The sequence below is a fragment of the Rutilus rutilus genome, assembly GCF_951802725.1.
Source record: "Rutilus rutilus genome assembly, chromosome: 20".
In the NCBI taxonomy this organism is placed as follows: Eukaryota; Metazoa; Chordata; class Actinopteri; order Cypriniformes; family Leuciscidae; genus Rutilus; species Rutilus rutilus.
In genome coordinates, this window is record NC_140225.1 from 21,127,095 (window position 1) to 21,147,366 (window position 20,272).

The 20,272-nt window shown below is 37.7% G+C and overlaps 1 protein-coding gene across 2 annotated transcripts in view; it reads left to right on the forward strand.

Moving 5' to 3' along the window:
- Positions 1–10,310: 10,310 nt before the first annotated feature.
- Positions 10,311–20,272, forward strand: part of esr2b (estrogen receptor 2b) — a 32,398-nt gene continuing 22,436 nt past the window's right edge. Inside the window, exon 1 of one of the 2 annotated variants that reach the window (XM_084391394.1) lies at positions 10,311–10,497. The gene's annotated coding sequence lies outside the window, so the exon portion shown is untranslated. The remainder of the gene's footprint in view (positions 10,498–20,272) is intronic. The other variant, XM_084391393.1, reaches the window with a different exon arrangement.

A 20,272-nucleotide genomic window follows, 5' to 3' on the forward strand; every position in this document is an offset into this window, starting at 1 on the left:
TAAAGTTAATTAGCGAAATTTAAGGTATTTTTAACATGTTGCAACCGTCCCTGGTTGTGTTGCAACTGTTCCATGGGGTTGGGGTCAGTTGCAACATCTGGCTTTTTCCATTCAAATAAATACTGTGAACGATATGTCATATGTAATCATCTTTAAATTGTATGGGTAATTAGCAGACAGATGCAAGTTTAATATATACAAATTTGGTTGGTCTAGTCCCAAATAGTCACTCTAGTAACTCAGAGAAATACAAAAAGTGTTGCAACTGTCCCCGGTCTCCCCTATAAATAATTTGTAACATTAAAGCCTACATGTCTGTACTGTATCTTTTGAAGAATTCATGTTCTTGCTGAATAATAATAATATATATAAAAGTATAAAACCATTTTAACCCCAAACTGTGGTTTAGAACATTTAGTTAGCTTGTCACTTTAAACGAGAAAGTGAAACATGGTTAAAAATGTAGATGAAAAAAAAAGAAAGAAAGATGAAAAGTCTAGCATTTTAATATCCTCTATTTATTTTGGGAATGTAAATAGATTTAAGATAATTAATTCCTTATTTTTGGAGATTATGGGGCTATGAGGCTTATGCCTTATTAAATCTGAATAATAACAAAGCATGTAATTAAGTATGAACATGAAATAATCTCATTTAACAAATATTTCATTCTCATATTTTCTCATTTGTTTCAAGTATTGAGTTATTGAAACCGAAAGTGTGTCACCTTTTCCAAAGTTCATTTAAAGTTTCCAAAGAATTTGATTTCCTTTGCCATGGAAATTATAATATTCAATATTTTTGCAGTGTCAAAATATGACAGACTTATATTTGATCAACAAAGGGCACATCGTGATTCGTGTGTGCTTTATCTGCGCATGTTTTTTCTTTATTTTCTGTGAATCTGGTTGTGGCTTCCCGTTTAAGTAGTTGCTGCCATCGAATTTTCAGGAAAAACTCAGTCGTGATGTTCAGTGCTCGTTCACGTAGGTGGTTTAGCAGTGCATCAATGGTCCAGCAGGTGGCGGTGTTGGTCTGTTCTGACCGGGTAAACAGTTTTTTTTTTATTTATTTTTTTTTAGATCAGCTAGTCTAACAGAATATTTACTGGACTAAAATACAAGAGGATTAACACACACACACACACACACAGAGAAAATTTAACCGAGGATTGCTTTTAGTTAAAAAGAAAATTCGAATCATTCTATGGACGTTTTTGTTCAGTTTTGCGTGTAGTGAAGTTTCCAGCCATTATAATAATGAACTAAAACAAATGCTTTTATATGTGGCAAGACAAAAGTCTTATCAAAAGACAAAAGTGTGTTTGTGTGAGTGCGTTTCTTTCAAAGTAGGCTAAAACAATTAAACTGTAAAGGAGTGACCTTGTGGATTGTGCGCAATGACCTGAATTAGCCCTATATTATAGTTTTATCCCTGCAAATGAGATTCATTTCTGAATACATTGTGTCTTAGACCAGAAAAAAATGCTTTGAGATGAAGCTTCAGTGTTGAACGGCCTTTTTCTCTCCAAAGCTCAAGAAAATTTATGGTTTTGTCCCAGATTTCAATTTCCACAACATCTGGCCTCAGAAACCCTTGGCAAGTCCAGCACAAAGGCATTCAAGTTGTTTTGTTTTGTTCTTTGTGATACATAATGTCATACATTTCACATATTTTTGTCATGTTATGTTGAGATAGGTGGAGGAACACACAGATATATAACGCATATTAAAAAAATATATATTTGTTTACAACAGCTATGGTAACAGCAATAATAAAACAGTTATGTCGTAAGAACAGCCATTCAGTTGATGGACACTGTGCTGCGTTGTCATGGGAACATCCCAGGTGGAAATAATCATGAAATCACGTTTTCTTTCATTGCTCCCTTCGCCGCTAAGTGCTTTTCAAACGGCTACATAATGGCACACAAGTGCCCTGCTCACGCCAAAGTCCCAACTTCAAGAGCTCTACCCTTCGAAGGGAGGAGGGATGCTCACTTCCGTTTGGATTTTGCCCTGGGTCTCCTGGAGCAGGGTTGAAGACCTCTGTTCTGGACCACTTAATTACAGACAGGTGTGTTGAATCAGGGTTAGATCTTAACTGCAGGCTGGCAGATCTCCAGGAACAGGACTGGGCACCCCTGATTTAAAGTGTTATTTATGTGACTTGCACAAACAGGATGCCAGATTTTAATACTTAGGGTTAGTGATTTGAACAAACCCATAACTCTAAGTATGAGCAATAGCCTAGTAATAGTATGCCAGTCTACCATTGTAGGTTGAATTTTTTTGGTCAGGCAACTTTCTATCAGCTCGAACCAGTCTGGCCCTTCTCCTCTGACCTCTGGGATCAACAAAACATTTTCGCGCACAGAACTGGCACTCATATTTGCTCTTTTTCAGACCAGTCTCCGTAAACCCTATAGAGATGGTTGTGCGTGAAAATCCCAGTAGATCAACAGGTTATGAAATACTCAGAACAGCCATCTGGCACAAACCACCATGCCATGTTCAAAGTCACTTAAAGGGATCATAGAATGAGAATTCAAATGTTCCTTGATCCTTTGATAGTTAAGAGTTTGTTATGCTATAAAAATACCCTGTAAGTTTCAAAACTCAAAACTTTCTTGTTATTCCAAAAACTGCTTTTATTGAAACCATGGCCAGCAAAGACAGGATCTTAAAAGTGGATTATTACATTACATAAAGAAAGCGATCAAAAACGCTCCCTTTCCAATTGCTCAGCTGTCAATCAAACAGCGCGAGTTTATCTGGACACTTGCCAAACCTCGTTGAAAAATCATGACGCTGTTACAATGTAAAGTACAACGAAGCTTTTACTGTATTTACATCGTGTTTGCCTTGTTATTTGGTGAAAGTCAGAGGTGTAATTTCATACGTTCTCAAAGTTTTAGAGAGAGTTCCACATGTAATACTATCTATTTCATATGCAAACATGTCAGCCAATCACAGCAGTGGGCGTTTACACTGAAGTCTCACAGCAGACACGCCCCTTAAAACAGAGCGTTCAAATCAGAGGCTAAAATCAGGCTTGGAAAAATGCCTTTTATTTATAAATTATGACAATTTTTTATGTTAAAATCATACTAACATTATAAGGGCACCCCAGGAAACATTATAAAATAATAAAATAATCCAGTCTATGACCCGTTTAAATCATCTTTCTGATTCTGATGCTTAGTTTGAACTTAAGCAGACCATCTCGACCTTTTCTACATGCTTAAATGCATTGAGTGCTGCCATGTGATTGACTGATTAGATATTTGCATTAACGAGCAGTTGAACAGGTGTACCTAATAAAGTGGCCGGTGTGTGTATAAATATATACTATTTGTTTATTGCTAATTATATTATTATAGTATAATGTAGATTAATATATGCTTGCAAAAGTATTGTTTGTAGTTCATGATAGCTAATGCATAAATACAAATGAAATCTTATACTTTTATGTACTTTATTTTGCATTTAGATTCACTCCATCATCTTCTTATTGCTGTAAATAACATGAAGACATCTCTCAATTTCTTATTCACAAACACTATCTTGCAACCTGGCTCTAACTCTATCAGTCACATGACCTCAACAGCCTAGGTTTGGGAAACTATAGCTGCATGTTGCCATGGCAGCACAGTCACCGTTCTACTAACTGAGGTCTAATGGAAAAAAACGTCCTTGGTTTCAGTATGTACTTGGTTAAAGGTAAATGTATCAATCTCTCTTTGCTTCTTTCTCCTCTGTTTCTGCAGCCGAGGTCACTTACGACCAAGACAAGATCAGACACATAAAAACATTCATCTGTCTCCTCTACCACCTTTCTGACTATGGATGACTTTGCCACTTTTTTCACTTATAAGGTGGTGACCACCTTACCACCCAAAACCCATGTTCCATCATCAAGATCAGTTCCACATGTTTTCACCATCCAAAATTTGGTTCTGGAAATGAAAAAATACCCCTTAAAGTCATAATGAAAATGAAATCACCCTATAGATTTTCTAAATGTAATTTTTCTTTTTCAATGTTGAATTTGTTTTTGACCTTGTAATTTTTTATTAAAATAACATCTTCTGGTGAAGACTTCTCTCTGGTGACGAATGCCAGACTTCTCCAATCATTTAGTCTGCTTAAACTCCGCCCCTTTCATACAATCGACTGCAAAATTTGCATTCAGATCTGTCTCCATCCAATCAACAACCGATAGACTGAACAAGTCCCCGTCCTACTTTTTAAAAATTTAAATCCACTCAGATGTGCGTCAAATTATGGAGGAAAAGATGTCACTACTTCCGTTAAATTACAACTTTAAAGATGCCATGAAACTGAAGTTGTGATAATCTTTTCTTGTGACGCATATCGAAGTGAAACAGCTTTTTAAATAAGACAAAATATAGGACGGGACTTGATTTTGCCAAGGAAATTGATTTGATCATTGAATTGTTGTCATTTGGTAATTGCTGCAATGTCAGGTCATGATTTTTTTCCATAAAAAAAAAGAGTCTATTTGGTTTAAGGACTTTGAACCATAAAACACTTCAAAAGCCAGGCGGTGTGGGATCAACAACTCAAAACAAGATTGCTCCTATTATAACTAAACAAATTACACTGCATTGCAGAGTGCAGTCAGTTGACTGGATAAGTTCGCAAAACTAGGTTGAAAAAAACTAACTTGTGTCTTCAATGATTCAGTGGATGCTTGGTGATACCAACTTAACAGGGTACAAAGTCACTCGCTCTCTCTGTTCCTCTGTGATGTGATCCAACCGACAATTGGTCTAGAAACAATTTTTACTCTGAAATTGTTTGTAAATTTTACAAAGAATCGACAAGTAACACAGACCATTTGGGTGTGAATGACTGTTCAGTAACGCTTTGTAATAAGGTAGACACTTTATTAGGTACTGAGTTGGACCCCCTTTTGCTTTAAACAGTGATGATGTGTGTTGTGGGCGGAGCCTACTGGAGAGGCGGAACTTGACGTCCAGCTCCCCCTCTCTAGACATAATGGCTTGAGCTTGAAGGTTCAGCCACAAAATAGGCTTGTTCGACTTCATACAGCTATGCGCAGACCGATTGGCGGCTGACTTGAAGCGGCACATGCCGGTTAGAAATTTTGTCCGACAGCGCAGACGCAATGTTACTGTGACGTTTGCCATCGAAGTACCACGAGAGCGATTCGAGAGCAGCCGGAGGACTCAGCCAGCGCAGCTTCTCAAGAGCGGCTGCATGAGCTCTGATGACGACACAGCTGATTCATGATTGGCCGGATTTACCGCATGACAACAATCATGTGTGTTTTGTGTTTATTCTCACACCTTCAGTTCCACTAATGTGATATCTTGTGTACAAGAGAGTGTCTGACTTCACTTCTCCGTTTTCAGCTTCTCCCCGCCTGGACGCGACAACACTCGCTGATCGGTTACATCCAGCAGCAGCCGATGTCGAACACACCTATTAACTCTACCCATAACCCATAACCCTATCCCTAAACCTAATTAGGTCAAGCTCCACCCATTTGGTCCACAGAGGTGGAGCTGGATTAGGACAAGCTCCACCCGTTACATCCAGTGAGGAGGAGCTGAACATCATTTGGCTCTGCAGTGAGCACCACTTGGAGTTCTGCAGCAGCTGTCTATGGAAGCCATGGAATAAAAGAATTTCGACTTTTTTTCCACGCAAATCTGAGTATGGATCTCAAGATTCTGAGAAGAAAAATGCGAGATATAAACTTGTTTTATGAATGTTTTTCATCTCAGAATTAGGAGTTAATATCCCACAATTCTGACTTTTTTCCTCAGAATTTTGACTCGCAGGTGCGAGTTATAAAGTCAGAATCAGGAGATATAAACCTGCAATTGAGAGAAAAAAAAGTCAGAATTGACTTTTTTCCATAGGCTAATCATTGCAGGTTTCATCAGTCCAGTATATCCTTTAAATGACTTGCAAAAAACACTCGCCAAGTGTCAAATTAGTAAAAATCAGCATTGGTATATGAAACGGTGTCAATCGCAGTTGGCTCGTAATATTTTTTTGAACGTAAACAAATGTGAAGACAGCGCGCCCAATCTAAATTGTGGTCTCTTTCATGTGTTCTTGCGCTTAAATTCACAAAAAAAGGCAAAAATTAGTAAGTAAACTTAAACAGTAGAGAAGATGTGTACCACCAGTATCAGTGTATTGGATCCATGCATTAGTCTTAAAGTGACAGCAGCCTAATATTTCTGCTGCTGTCTGGTTTTTTTAATGTTAATCAAACAACAAATGACTAAGAAAAAAAATCATTCACTGCTCTTGACTGAATAACTTTTGTAACTTTAATAAGGGTTAATCTATGTTTTTATTTATACAGGGATTATCCAATGTTATTTTATATTTGATTACTTTAGTCAGCGTCTACCTGAAAACTACCGTTACTTGTCTTTAATAATGTTTTAAATGTGTATAGGCTAAACTGTGGTATTGAAATTGGAATAGTGAATTGTGAATTTTTCACTGGTATCTAAAATTTGGTATCTAACTGCCTGTTTTTGCAAAAAGTAAGTTTTAGGCCCTCAACCATAAACGTCTTCAAAGGGTGTTGAAGATGGTCTTTTTTCGCATTCTGATTGTAACATCGAAAGGTACAAGACCTTTTTTTTTTATCATATTTCGTGGATCCTGCCCATCTGCATGTACTCAGAATGTACTCAAATATACATCACTTCTTTGAGCACTTAAACCATAAATAAAAGTAAATATATACTTACTCTTACTTTTGTTGTACTCTGGTTTAATTTTGAAATTGAGATAATGCTATAATGCTTGTCTATGGTCATTGCTTGCATGAGAGACACAAGATTGATGTCTTTTTAGAGACACAAGGTTCTTGAGTGCAGTCTATTATTCTGACAGGAGAAGGTCTTTAACAATCCAGTTCACGGACACTTGAACCTTAAAACAACCATTTTTTTAAAGTTGATTTTATAGGATTCCAGTCTTTGAACTGAAAATGACTTATAGGTTTCATTAAAAATGACTGTCCTGGAAAGTCTGATTTGAGATCATCTCAGCTCCTTCTGTTACTCGTCTGAGAAACAAGAATCTGATTCTAGATAAGCTTTTCTACTTGTGCGTAAATTCACATAAATCTGAGCCTGAAAATAATCTGATCAAATGACTTTGGCAAAACCTTTGTAGAAAAACGCTTAGCTTGTGCATAATTAGGCACCAGGGCATCATAAAAAACTCCATTAGAACATGGAACCAAGTTTGACGGCTCCCAGTCAGCACTGAGGAAGAGTAGCCGGTAGTCGTTTGTCAAAGTCTGAAACTCTTTTAAGATCTTTTTTTCCATTCCCTTTTCTCCTTTTTTCTATTCTATGTACTCCTCCTCTCTTATAACTTTAAGACCACAGCCGAACTGGTTTTAAGTGAAGAGCTGGGATGTAATATTAGGGGACCCAGTTATCTATTGTAAAATCTCACATAAGCCATTAACTGAACCAACCAATAAGTCCATTTTAGAAAGTGAATGCCAGCTCATTTCTCAACTGGCTGTCTATTACAGGAGATAATGGAGTCTCCTAAAACCCAGCTCTGCCCCACTCCACCTGGCATTTGCCATTAATGCTGCCGTACAGAAACCAGTTGGAGAAATAACTGTAATTCAGAAATAATTACGAATGGCATTCTGCAAAATTAAACCTTGCCTGCGAGAAGCGGTATAAGCAGCATATGACGGAACGAAAAATTCAACTCGCTGCCCCCTAATTCTCTCGCTTGCTCTCTCTCTCTCTCCCTCCCCACTCAGTTCCTCAGCAAATGAAAGAGCGTGGAGAGGTCTTGAAAAGGAACACGCGGTTCTTTAATTTGTTTCCAGTTCCAGCTTTTATTTCGCTATGCCTGTGAAGGCGACCAGCCTATTGTATAACGAAGAAATACAAAGATTTGCAGATGATTTCACATCCCTTTTGAGAAACATTCAGTTTTTGAACATCCAATACTGTATTTAAAAACCAATGAGAGTAATTATTTAAGAGCCAATGTGGTGAGGCGGAGAGAAAGAAAGTGAGAGATTTCTAGGATAAAAGGTATAGACAAAAAAAATCAGCAAATGCACATTATTTCTTAATTGACCTCAGTCAAGGTAATTTGACACAATATAGATTTTTTTGTACGAAGCTCTAAGATGTTGTCATTTTTAAAACTTTCCAAACTGCTTCATTTTTTTGCACTTAAAGATTTTTGGACAGATTTTTTATCAGCTGAACCATTCGCATGTTATTAAACAACAGTCTGTTAATCAAACTGATCTTCTATTTCACACAGCCTAATCCTGTCAAGAGAAACATATGGAGCTACTCTGAAGGTCTATGCACTCAGTCATTTTTCCCTTTAATGGATAGTTATAGTTGAATTTTTTTTTTTTTATATTATTAGTAACCTAATAAAAGCTTGTCAAAAATGGACTCATGGAGGCCACCATGTTGATGTCATAAGACCATCACTTCTTTCATTGGACACATTGGTCATCTGGTTTTCACGGTGCATTTTGGGACTTTTTAGGGAGCGCACGTTTCAGTGCCCTGGAAGTATTTTGCGATTGAGACAGCCCGTAAAATGTCTGACTCCCTGATCAGTGCCGACTACTTTGAAATACATCTCAATCAAAAGACTGTGTACAAGTAGGCCAAATAGGCTAGACTTTTCTTTCTAGCCTATATTACAACTAAGTCAAGTATACTTAAGTATAATTTAAGTAGGTCTATACTTCTGAGAAGTATACATAAAGTCTGAGAAGTACATAAAAACCGTAGCAGCTCCTGGCTTTAAATTTAGGTAGGGCAGATTCTGGGCCTTAGCTCTAGTTTATGATAACCGACATGCCAAATAGTTACCGACCTGATTGCAGACACATAGCTGCTCACTGCAGAGCAAATGGGTGGAGCTTACGTGTAGCTTCTCCTCTCCTCGAATGTAATTTGGGCCTAATGGGTGGATCTAATATCCAACCAAACCCTAAACCTATCCCTCCACCACCCCATTGGAGCTCCAGAGAGGAGGAGCTGGTCGTCATTTGACTCTACAGTGAGTGGACTACCACTTTAGCATCTTGTTCTGGAGCGAGGTTTACGTAAGGTCAAGAAGTCTGAAATCTGCCCCAATGGCTCTCTATGAAAGCGTCCTGCAGTTCCATTTTTCACCACAGATTTACGTTGGAAATTTGTGGGGCGCTGTTGAGCTAGAGAGGGCTCAGAGACAGGCTGCCCCGCTTAGGCCTAGTCCACAAGTACAGGGGTATTTTTATCAACTGAGTTTTTCTTCCTTCTTAAAAAAAAAACTTTCTTTCAAAACAAATTTTTTTTTGCATCCACATAAAAAAAACAAAAAATGAAGCGCTGTCAAGAGCATTCCAAACCAACAGGCGCCGATATAACCCTATCCGTTAAGCCATGTTGGCCAATCAGAAGACTGGAAAACCGCTTATTACTGGTTCCGACGTCACAAGCCCAAATCTCCGGTTTCACCTTCTACACGACAGCACTGCAACCGGAGTTTCTAAAAATCTTCACCCTGGCAGGAGTTTTCAAAAAAGTTCGGTTTCAGTCATAGATATTATGTAGAGATGGTTTCAGTGACCAGATACTGCGTTTGCGTGTGGACAAACGGCCAACGCGAATAGAAAAAGCTGCGGTTTTGAAAATACCGTGTTCGTGTGGACAGGGCCAATACATGCCTGCCTAATTTTAATATATGCTGATCACTTTACGGCTTAAAATGCTTTATAAAATCTGAAAAATATTTGTTGCAGAATGCACATTTTCAATTTATTATTAATTTAGTGTATAGAGGTCTATGTTTGGATCATATGAATAGTTTGTCCATACAGACGAGCCGCGGCTGACTGAAAGATATTTTTAGTTTAAAATAAGTGGGCAAACGTTATACTAATATCACACTTGAATAGCCCAAATGGCTTTTTGGTGAGGGTTTGGGCGCCAAAAAACAACAAATTGTGTTAGGCTATAATTTAAAGTCATCATCCCTGAAAGAATGCAAATATTTCGCACACCAGCTAATAAGTTACCAGAGTTTTATTGTCGTGAGAATCACACAAATTAATTGATTACCGTGAACTTTGACCATGAATATGGTAAAGTTGTGGTATGGTACGGTATTTCCTTCAGTCCTGTTGTTTGTCATAACTTCTCTGCCTCGAGTAGTAAATCTGGGGGCGGCTCCAGGAGGGCGCGGCTGGCGGTGACGCGCTTTTCTAATTTGTTATATCCAAAGACAGATTTCTGCCAAAGTACAACCAGTCAAAGTGCGCCATTAGGACACTACCAGGTGTTTGCATGTCCCTCTCGTGCGTCTGTCGCTTACTTCAGTGCTGCTCTTTCTCTTTGTGCGCGCAGTAAATCAGATCGATCCGGTACACGGCTGATCAAACAGAACTGCCCTCCAGCTCTCATCACCTGCTGCCTGCTTGCTGCTGTCGGTAAGTGCCGTTTCGTACTAACGCACTAAAAGGGTAACCATAGTTTCCGGCATTAAAATGTGCTAACTTGTGCTAGTTTCCACTGTCTTAAAAACAAAATGAAGAGATTCTAAAAGATTTTTTACACTGTTTTACATCCAGTTTTACACCCAGTATTCATGTAGGCTATTAAGTATTATTATTCTGCAAGTGGACAGGAACTATAGTAACTGTCGGAAACTAACCCATTGTAAACAACCCTAACACATTGTAATTTTTTTGTAAAGAAACTGATGTAAACTTTAAACCCTGTTGAAATTACTTTGAACGAATGCGCCTATATGATGACCTAAGTATTTGCTTCGATAGGCTGCTCACTAGAAAGAAAGAAAGAAAGAAAGAAAGAAAGAAAGAAAGAAAGAAAGAAAGAAAGAAAAACAGTCTTTGTGAGTATGAGTATGGAGTTTAATGATTTGATGTTTAGGTGACCACCCAATGTTCTTCAGTGTAACCTTGCCTGAGCCACAAAAAAAAAAAAAAGGGAAAATAAGCCACAAGTGCTAGAATACATATAAAAAATGAAAAAATGATTAAATTATGCTATTTATGTCCATAATTTTAATTTTAAAAAGTCTATGGGTCAGTGATCAAACATTATAATTGGTTTAACGTAAAAAAAAAAAAAAAGTTATCTGGTTGCCTTAATTTTTAGTTAATAATAATTAAAAAAAATGGAGGTAATACAAGGAAGGAGATTAGTTTAATCAACAAAAACTAAAAATATTATGCTTTCTGAACCATATTATCTAAGTTGATTTGATAAAAGAAAAAAGTTGTGATAAATCATGAGAATTTTTGTTACATAGTAACATAATACCAAAATCATCGCTATAACTGTTGTTGAACTTATTTGGCCGTACAGGTGATTATGATGTGCCTGGCATGGTCTAGACTGTTTGCAGATAGGGTTTTTTTGCCTCTGCACAAACACAGTCTATTACTCAATGTTGATCATGATAAGATTAAAATTACGTTAGTGATAAGATAAATGAGTGGTTTTGGAGGAGAGGTTGAAAACGGTTGAAGTGATGGTTCAATGACTGAAGGAAATTATAAAGTGAGGTTTTTCAGTGAATAAGACATCGGAATAACAGACCACCATCTGAGCGGTGTAATTTATCAATCACATTACAGTAACAACAAGAGAGCATTTTACATATTATTTTGAATATGGTGTTAACAGTGGACCATCTGCTGTTGTTTTTTATTCATGTTTTGAGTTTTGTATATCAGAGGCCAAGGGCAAATCTTTCACAATATCTGTTCTGCGGATACATTAACCAAAACTCCACGTAACGAAAACAAGCGACTTCTACAACGTTCAGTTTAAGAACTCTTTTAGATATACAAGTTGCCACAGTTGTTTGTGAACTATGTATTTGTGCATATAAAACTTGAGTTTTAATGTTTGGCCACTATATCATTCCCATACTTGAATAAACCAGCTCATTTATGACACATTTGTAACCGACAAATCTTTTTTTACAGTGTGGACCACCTGTATTTTATCCTTTTTCATTCTCTTGTCCCACATGCTGAACTGCTTCATATGATCCCAAATGTCATTGTCTGTCTGAATCTAAATCCAAAGCAAAATATAGAACATACTGTAAATTGCTAGGACACATTATCTCAAGGGATCAGCTCATGTGTCTCCCCTACCTGAAGTTAAACCCACAACCTTTACAAAAGTACAGGAATGGATTTTCGGTGTGTTTTGTTGAAGGGAGACACTCCAGAGAATGTGAGGGAGGAGAATAAACGTTTTTTTTATCAGTTTAGACAGAGGTCCTTGTCCTCTTGAGCAATAGACGAGGACTGACACTGGACATAATGGTCTGATATCATTCAAAATGATGGCTACAGACTGCACTCCTTTTAAATTAATTTTCATTGTATTGATTTGCCACACTAGACTATTATAGACGACAACCTATGAAAGGGTTAACCATTCACTGCAGAACTGCCTGATGTGTAATGGCTGTGTAGCATTTAAAATGAGATATTTCTGTTTTTTTGGGTTAGCAGCAATAGGTTTTAGCTGTGGTCAAAACAAAAACATATGTGGACTGCTCTGTTGACAGGTTTGCTGGCTTGTGTGACAAGTGATAGGAGGATTAAATCGGTCTGTCTGATTAGTAACGTCAGAAATCATGCTCTGTAACTCTCTCTCTCCTCATTATTTGCAAGAAACGAGTCTCAATTAGGAGAACATGAATGGTGTCAGCGATTGGAGGGGTTTCAAGCGTGAAGAATGTGCATGTGTACACAAACCCAGGTGTTTATGTGCATAATTATTTGTGTGTAGGTTCGCTAAGTGTAGACGAAAGTCTCAGTTACTGGGGTGATGTGGGCCTGCATGAGCCCAATGTGAAATGAATGGGAACTTAATTCTTCTGTACGTTCAAAGAAATCTCAAGTTGGCAGGAGGACCTTATTAGGATGGAGAAAAGTTCACCCAGGGACTCTGTGTGTTATGTGTAGGGGTTTCTTCGTCCTGTCCTTGGCCTTTTGTTCAGTGGTATGTGTGTCTGGACTTTAGCCAAGAGCTTTACCAGAATGGCAGTAGGAAAGTACTAAAGTTTCACCAGCTCCCAACTGAAATATGTGACCATACTTTTTTAAAAAAAATTGTAAAATTATTACAAGGGTGAATTAAAGTGAACTAGTGTTTGGTTGTTACGGGCTGCTGTGTGAATTTCCAAGGAACAAGGAGCAGGACAAAGAATGAATGACTGAATGAATGAATGAATAATTACCACGAAGAGTGAGAGCATATCAAACAATTAATACTGGACAAGTAACTAAGGAAAACTCAGGGCTTAAATACACAGGGAGTAATCAATAAAACGGTGAGCAGGTGTGGATCACAAATCAGTGAGGGTATGTTTACACATCAACGATGTACAAAAAAACGCAAAAGTATTTTTCTTTACGTTTTTCGCGTACAGACCTCAACGTTGTCGAAACGATCCCCCGTTCACACGGATCCGTGGAAACGACTAAAAACACTATAAGGCTGCCAGGCCAGTAGTTGGCGATCACAATTTTTTTCACAAAATGATGTTTTATTAACAAAGTTCGGGAGGAGCAGGTTCAGATAATTAACCAAATCATGCACAGCTGGAGATTAATCAGTAATCAACTCAATGACAGAGTATAAATTCACAGCAGAGCTATCTCTGTTCATTTGTCAGCATCCCTCCTCCACCCCATCTCCTCACTTCCAGTTCCATCTACACTTACCAACTGGGGGGAGTACTCTGGGTTCGGGCCTAACTCCGAGCTCGGAGCCCTCTCCCCGGACAGCACGCCAAAAACGCATAAACTTATTGTACTATTATATGTAGATGTGAACTCGTGAATTAGCATTTTTGTGTTTTACACAGAGACAATAACGGTATATTTTTCAAAAACTTGCACTTTGAAACCCATTTTCAAACGTTTGCATTTTCAGGCCCCTGAATCGACGTTGTTGTGTAAATAAAATGGCAAAATTAAGCAGAAAAATTAAGTTCTGTTCCAGGGTTCCCGTTGTCATAAAAAGCCTGAAAATATCGGAGAGTTTTAAAATAGTGTTTACCAGAAAACATTCTAGAAATCAATAACAGTCACAAAACCAATAGGACAATAATGGACATTTCTGCATTATAATTTATAAACTCTGCTGTTTCATCATCTAAATTTGTTCTTTGTGAGTGAATTCCCTTGTAAATTTAGATATATATATTTTTGTGTGTGTGTGTAATTCTCATCCAGTGTTTACATCTGGAATAGTCATTGAAATTCATGGTCAGAAAGTGTGGCAAGCCTGTGTTCTGCATTCTCACACTCCCCCATCTCGCTCTATCCCTTCCTGTCTGCTGTGCTGTGCGTTATCAAAAAAGATGAAGAATGCTTTAAAATGTTATACAGACTACTGTTCAAAAGCTTGCTGTCAGTACATTTTGAAAAAAGAATAGCTTTATTTAGCATTGAAATGATCAAAAGTTGCAGTAAAGACTGTTTCAAAAGATTTCTATTTCAAATAAATGCTGATCTTCTGAACTTTCCATTAATCAAACAATCGTAAGGTTTCATTCTTTATGGATGTGTGTTTTTCTCTCAGACAGAACATAATGTTGTCTCAGTAAAAGCGTTTGCACATCAGCGTCTCACCTTTACTCTTTCTGTTTACTGAGGCAGCAAGCCAGATCTCTGACCTAAAACCCGCAGATGCCCTTTAGCCTAGAGAACAGGGAACTCTGCGTATTAAAGGAAAGTTTGTTGTTTTGAGTGTTTGTTTGTAGATTTAGTTTTTACTCATTCATGCAATTTCATTGAGATTTTATTTACCATTAAATTTGTCTTATATTTCAACTAAATTAACCATTTTTGAGTGAATTCACCTGCAGGAAAAGTATGGGAAATAATTAGTGTACTCAAAGTTATCTCTGTAATAATACTCTATAAAGAATTTCAGGCATTTTATGATAAATAAGCTTCTGCATTCAGAAAAATGTCCCCAGATTTCCGCAGAATTGGAGCACCTATCATTCAGAAAGTTCTACGCATATTGAGCCCTTGAGCATTCGTTTCTGAAATACTTATGTATAAAAGAAATAGAAACTATAATTTTATGCTTTCAGCTATAAACAGTTTATTTATATTCATTTTCCCCACAAAAGCAGTGCTGGTCATTTTCTTCTCTCTCTCATACTCTCTCTTTCTTCTTGCTGTCTTTGATTAGTTTTTTTTTTTTGTATGTTAAGTTTTAGACTTAGGCTACTTATATTATGTTTTTAAATGAAATATAACAAAATATATTCTACATAATCCTAATAAAATAAATGGTTTAAAAACATCTTGTTAAATAGCTGCGAGTGAAGCACTGTGTGCATTTCAAGAGCGTATTGTGAATCTGATCTGATACAGAGACACATTTATATACAGAAACACATGGCTTTCTTTAATTCAGTTGAAGTTATTTTTTTATTTAATTTTTTTGAGTAGGGCAGGTTTAATTTTCACTACCGGGAGGTTTTGGGTGGATCTCTTTGTGTGTGCTCGAGAGGGTATGTGTTCTTTCAAAGTCTGCAATTTACTGCTTTTTAACTTGGTTATCTGTATTTTTTGCCAGCTTTTCTCCTATGCTGTCTTTATAAGCAGTGTATGTTGTTGTTTTGCCAGATTTTTTTTCTGTTATTTTTTCTCGCGTGCGTGCGTGTTCAGTACTCACTACTCCTAATGTGTGTGTACGAAGTTGTTAAATGCAGTGGACAAATTCCAAGTATGGCCTTCCCTAGTGAAAATGATCTGTAAGAATGGGGCTTTATTAGTGCTGTTCATTGATTCGAGTAACTTTTTTGACATTTGGGTATAAAGTGTTTTAATTCTACAATATAATATGGTGTAAAAACGTCTGAGTGCTGTCCTCTTCAGGTTGAACGGTGGCTACTGCAGTTGAATTTTCCTATTGGATGTTTGCGGTACTACGTGACGTAAGCAGGTTCCAGCTCACCACGCCCTTGGTACGAGCTAGCATAGATTTATCTGTATTTAGTACAGTGGTCAGGAGGGTACGTAGGTGTAGTGTTGCTGGTTGCAACAGCACTGCTGGACTGCATAGCTTTCCAGCAGACTTGGAAATTAGGCGCCAGTGGTTGCATGCACTTGGCCTGGAAGACCGTGAGTTTCTGCCTAGAGCTCAAGTGTGTAACCTTCATTTGCTTCTCCTACATCAAGATGTTAGGTCTGGCAACTCGCCATAGACACGGCTCAATCCGAGGGGCGGGATAAACGGTGGTCTTTCAAATTCCCTCGGCACGCAATATTACAGCGCTTCAACCAACCAGAGCGTTTTCCCAACAGCGGAGCTAACGTTAGTTGATAGATTCAACTTTTGCCATATCTGGCCGGCAAAACTACGAACACATCTTCCTTTAAGAATAACTTAAGTGGCGTCTTTTGTTCTTTTCTCAAAGAAAAGCTTAACTCCAAGTCCTCCAGAGTCGCGGCCAAAGCTGATTCGAAAGACCGCTGTTCGTCATCAGCCATTCTTTTTCAAGTAGCAGCAGAGCCCGTCTACGGAGAGCCTGGCCACGTCCTATTGTACCGAATTTTGGTTGTAGTTCCACCAGAGTTCCACTGGGGGCGATCGCCATGAGTGCAGAATGAATGGGAGTCTATGGTGCTAGACGGCTAAATTTGTCTCTTTCACCCGATTGGCGTTGAGAAATCTCAGATTTGATTGTAGGTTTTGCAAGTTCAACATGGGTTATAGGTCGAAAGTTGAATGAACAAGTACTTATGTCCTTTCGATTTCTTACAGGTTGAGTTGTTGTTGCCCATAACACGCTAGCATTCTGCTAAGGACTGATTATGACCAGAGATACCGCTTGATGGCATCGTGGCATCCGAAGCGGGACCAGAAACAAACAAAACATAAACTCTTCTAGCACGTGTATTTACCTGTGTCAGCTGTGTTGTTGATGCGTTGAGAGAAAAGAAAGTGCAGAGCGCGAAAGCACCAGAGTGACTGAAGGATTGCCGTAAAGCAGTAGCTCTGGTCGTACGATGTGTATGACGTCATTGACATTTTAAAAGACTTTTTAAAGCAAATAAGTGACTTGTGACACCCAGCAATGTGTAATTCCTCCTTTCGTAATCTCGTTTCGAATACAACATTCAAATTACTAGACAAATTATATCCTGAGAAAAGTGGATTTTGAGGGGTATAGTGCCATAGACCTCCATTCATTCTGCACTCGTCCTGTGAGCGCCCTCATATGGAACCAGAGTGGAACTGCAACCAGTTCAGAAGCCGGAAGTTTATTGAGAGTGGAACTTCTCCCCTTATTAGGCATTCTCTGGTAGCAGGGAATTCACACGGAACTGTCACAACTCTGTTGTCATTATGTTAAGCCCGCCCACCGACTCTATACACGATGTGATTGGCCTTACCAGAGTTTGGTTTTTCCAGCTCGAAAGTCACCGGAGAGTTGCTAGACTACCCTGGAAGCAAAATGTATTTTGCTGCCGCTAGGGTGCGTCTAGATTTCTAGGCTACTTCTCCAACGCAATAGAGGTGGAAATGGGCTTCTCCACACAGCTCGCGCTGAAAAGCGACGCAGTGCCAAACGCTGCTCATCCTGCATGGACTCCACCACCGCAGCGGCGTCTTGATGTGAGTGATCATATATATTTTAATCACAATTTATGGTTTTTAAACCGGCGCATTTTGCTGGATTTTTTCACATAGGGGCAAAATATGAATATGCCTACAGAGAGTGTGCGCTATTGACATCAACTCGATAAAACTCATCAGATGCATGTACTTTACGTCGTCTTGCGACCCTGTGAATCACTCTCCATTTTAAAGGTCTCAGGTGCACGCACCCCCGCTCAGCCCGCCCTCGGTTCGTCCCCTCTATCTCCGCTGGGGTCTGCCCACTTTTCTAGCATTTTTTCAAATATTGCCAGTGGGTGGAGTCAGGCTCTGACCAGGGGTTTAGTGAGTAGTATGAAGCTGCAGACTCGGAGCCTGCTGCATCTACAGTCCCGCACCCAGAGTCCCGCATTCTCAGACCCCTCGTTTTTCGAGACAGCGCCTCCTATCAAATTAGATCGGATAAACATGTGAAGAACTTAAGCCGAAACGTGAGTATCGTCAATTTTATTTAGCGAATCATAGGCTACCTCATTCGGTTTCTTTTTTAATCAAACTACTTTATAGCTCATCGATACACCAACATATGAATAGTCCATTTAATATTTGTAAAGTAGTTTGTAACAAAACTTGAGCCGTTAATGTATGTTTTTTTGCCTTTTTTCCCAGAAAATATTTTGATAGCTTACGTTAGCCTTTAACCTTGGACTTTTGGTAGACAAGCCATTGTAAAAATTTGATTAAAATTAGTTGACATTAAAGTAGACCAATTAAATACATTAAGTGTGTTAATATCAAAGAATGTCATCATTAATTATTTAATCAGATTCACCATTTTACCTTTTTTTTTTAATTACCGGACCTTTTTTCCTAAAACTATTAAGTTGAATTAATTAATGCCGGAGTAATTATTTTACTTTATATAATTTATGTAGACTACTTAAATTAGTTATTATAAAACGTAGTATTAAAATGAATCAATATTAATTTAACTGATATGAAGTTGTTGCCAGCCATTTCCTCCGTGGCCCTACTTATCACCCTAGGTATGCTTGTAATTTGCATTTGCAGAAAAAATATTATTTATTATTACACAATATTTTTGACAATGGCATTCATCTTTTATTTTAGTGAAGTCGAGGAATTTGACAGAGCTATTGCAAAAAGAAGGAACATTCGCCTACCAGAAATTATTTTACCTTATGCATTTACATTTTACATTTATTCATTTAGCAGACGCTTTTATCCAAAGCGACTTATAAATGAGGAGTTTTTTTTTTAATGCAACTGAAGACGAAAAGTAAAGTCACTAACACAATTCTTTCCTTTTTTCTTTCCTTTGTCCTGTTTACAGCAAGATGATGCTTAGGTGATCGTTAAATAAAGTACAGAATTGTTTATTATTGGTGTTTTGTCTATTCTTATTTGAGTTTTGCTTTGCATTCAAAATATCAAAAAACAGGTTTTCTAATGTTAGAATGGTATAATGTTAATTAGACCATTATTGAACTGAAAGAAAAATTGGAATTTGAATTTAAAAAAAACATTGTAGCAATACAGTATATCACATAATTTTTTTCAGAAGATATTCAATATGCAATTGCGACTTTATTTCTCAGAATTGCGAGATATAAAAGTCACAACTCTGACTTGATATATTGCAATTGTGAGAAAAAAAATCAGAATTGTGAGATAAAAAGTCGCAATTATTATTATTTATTTATTATTCAGTGGCGGAGTCAAGCTTCCATAGTAATTGTATCCCTTCCATCAGTAATTTTCTTTCAATTACACCCACGCTCAAAAAATAACTTCTGGGTAATTTGTTAGTCAGAGAACACAATGAGTTTTTTTTGGCACATGCATTAAGCAGGGAACACAAATATTTATTTGGATAACTTTAAATAAAACGAGACCGTATTGCATCCTATTGTTTTCAATGGCATTTGGATAAGGGTGTTATACGATTTTCCGAACAGCAGGAGGCGCTGTCTCGAAAAATGAGGGGTCTGAGAATGCGGGACTCTGGGTGCGGGACTGTAGATGCAGGCTCCGAGTCTGCAGCTTCATAATGTTGGGTTTAGTTACCCTTTAAGTATATTTGATTGTGCTAAAGTGAAACTATTGCAAGTATACTTTAGGTAGTACACTTTACACATCTTGCATTTAAATTATACCGTGATCATACTATCCTTACTAATAGTGATATTAAACACATTTTGGGCCTAATATTAAGAAATATACATTGTGCAATAAAGAACTCCAAATAAAGTTTAATTATAAAATTTATATCAGTAAGTCTCAAGTAATATGTCAGTAAATATATCAATGGGTTTGTAGTATAGTATAGTTTAGTTAGTATGAAACAAATGTGTAGGCCTATTTTAAATACATTTTGGCATAGGGTTATTTTTTCACTAGGGCACACTCTGCATCCATTGCCTTTGACATATTTGATCACCGTCATGCTCCTAACTCGCTCTTAATTACGAGTTGTGCTGATGTTTGTGCATTGTAATTTAACGCGTAAATGCGTTCTTTCTGACATGACTTGAAAGCACCATAACTGCCGAAGCTAAACCTTGACCC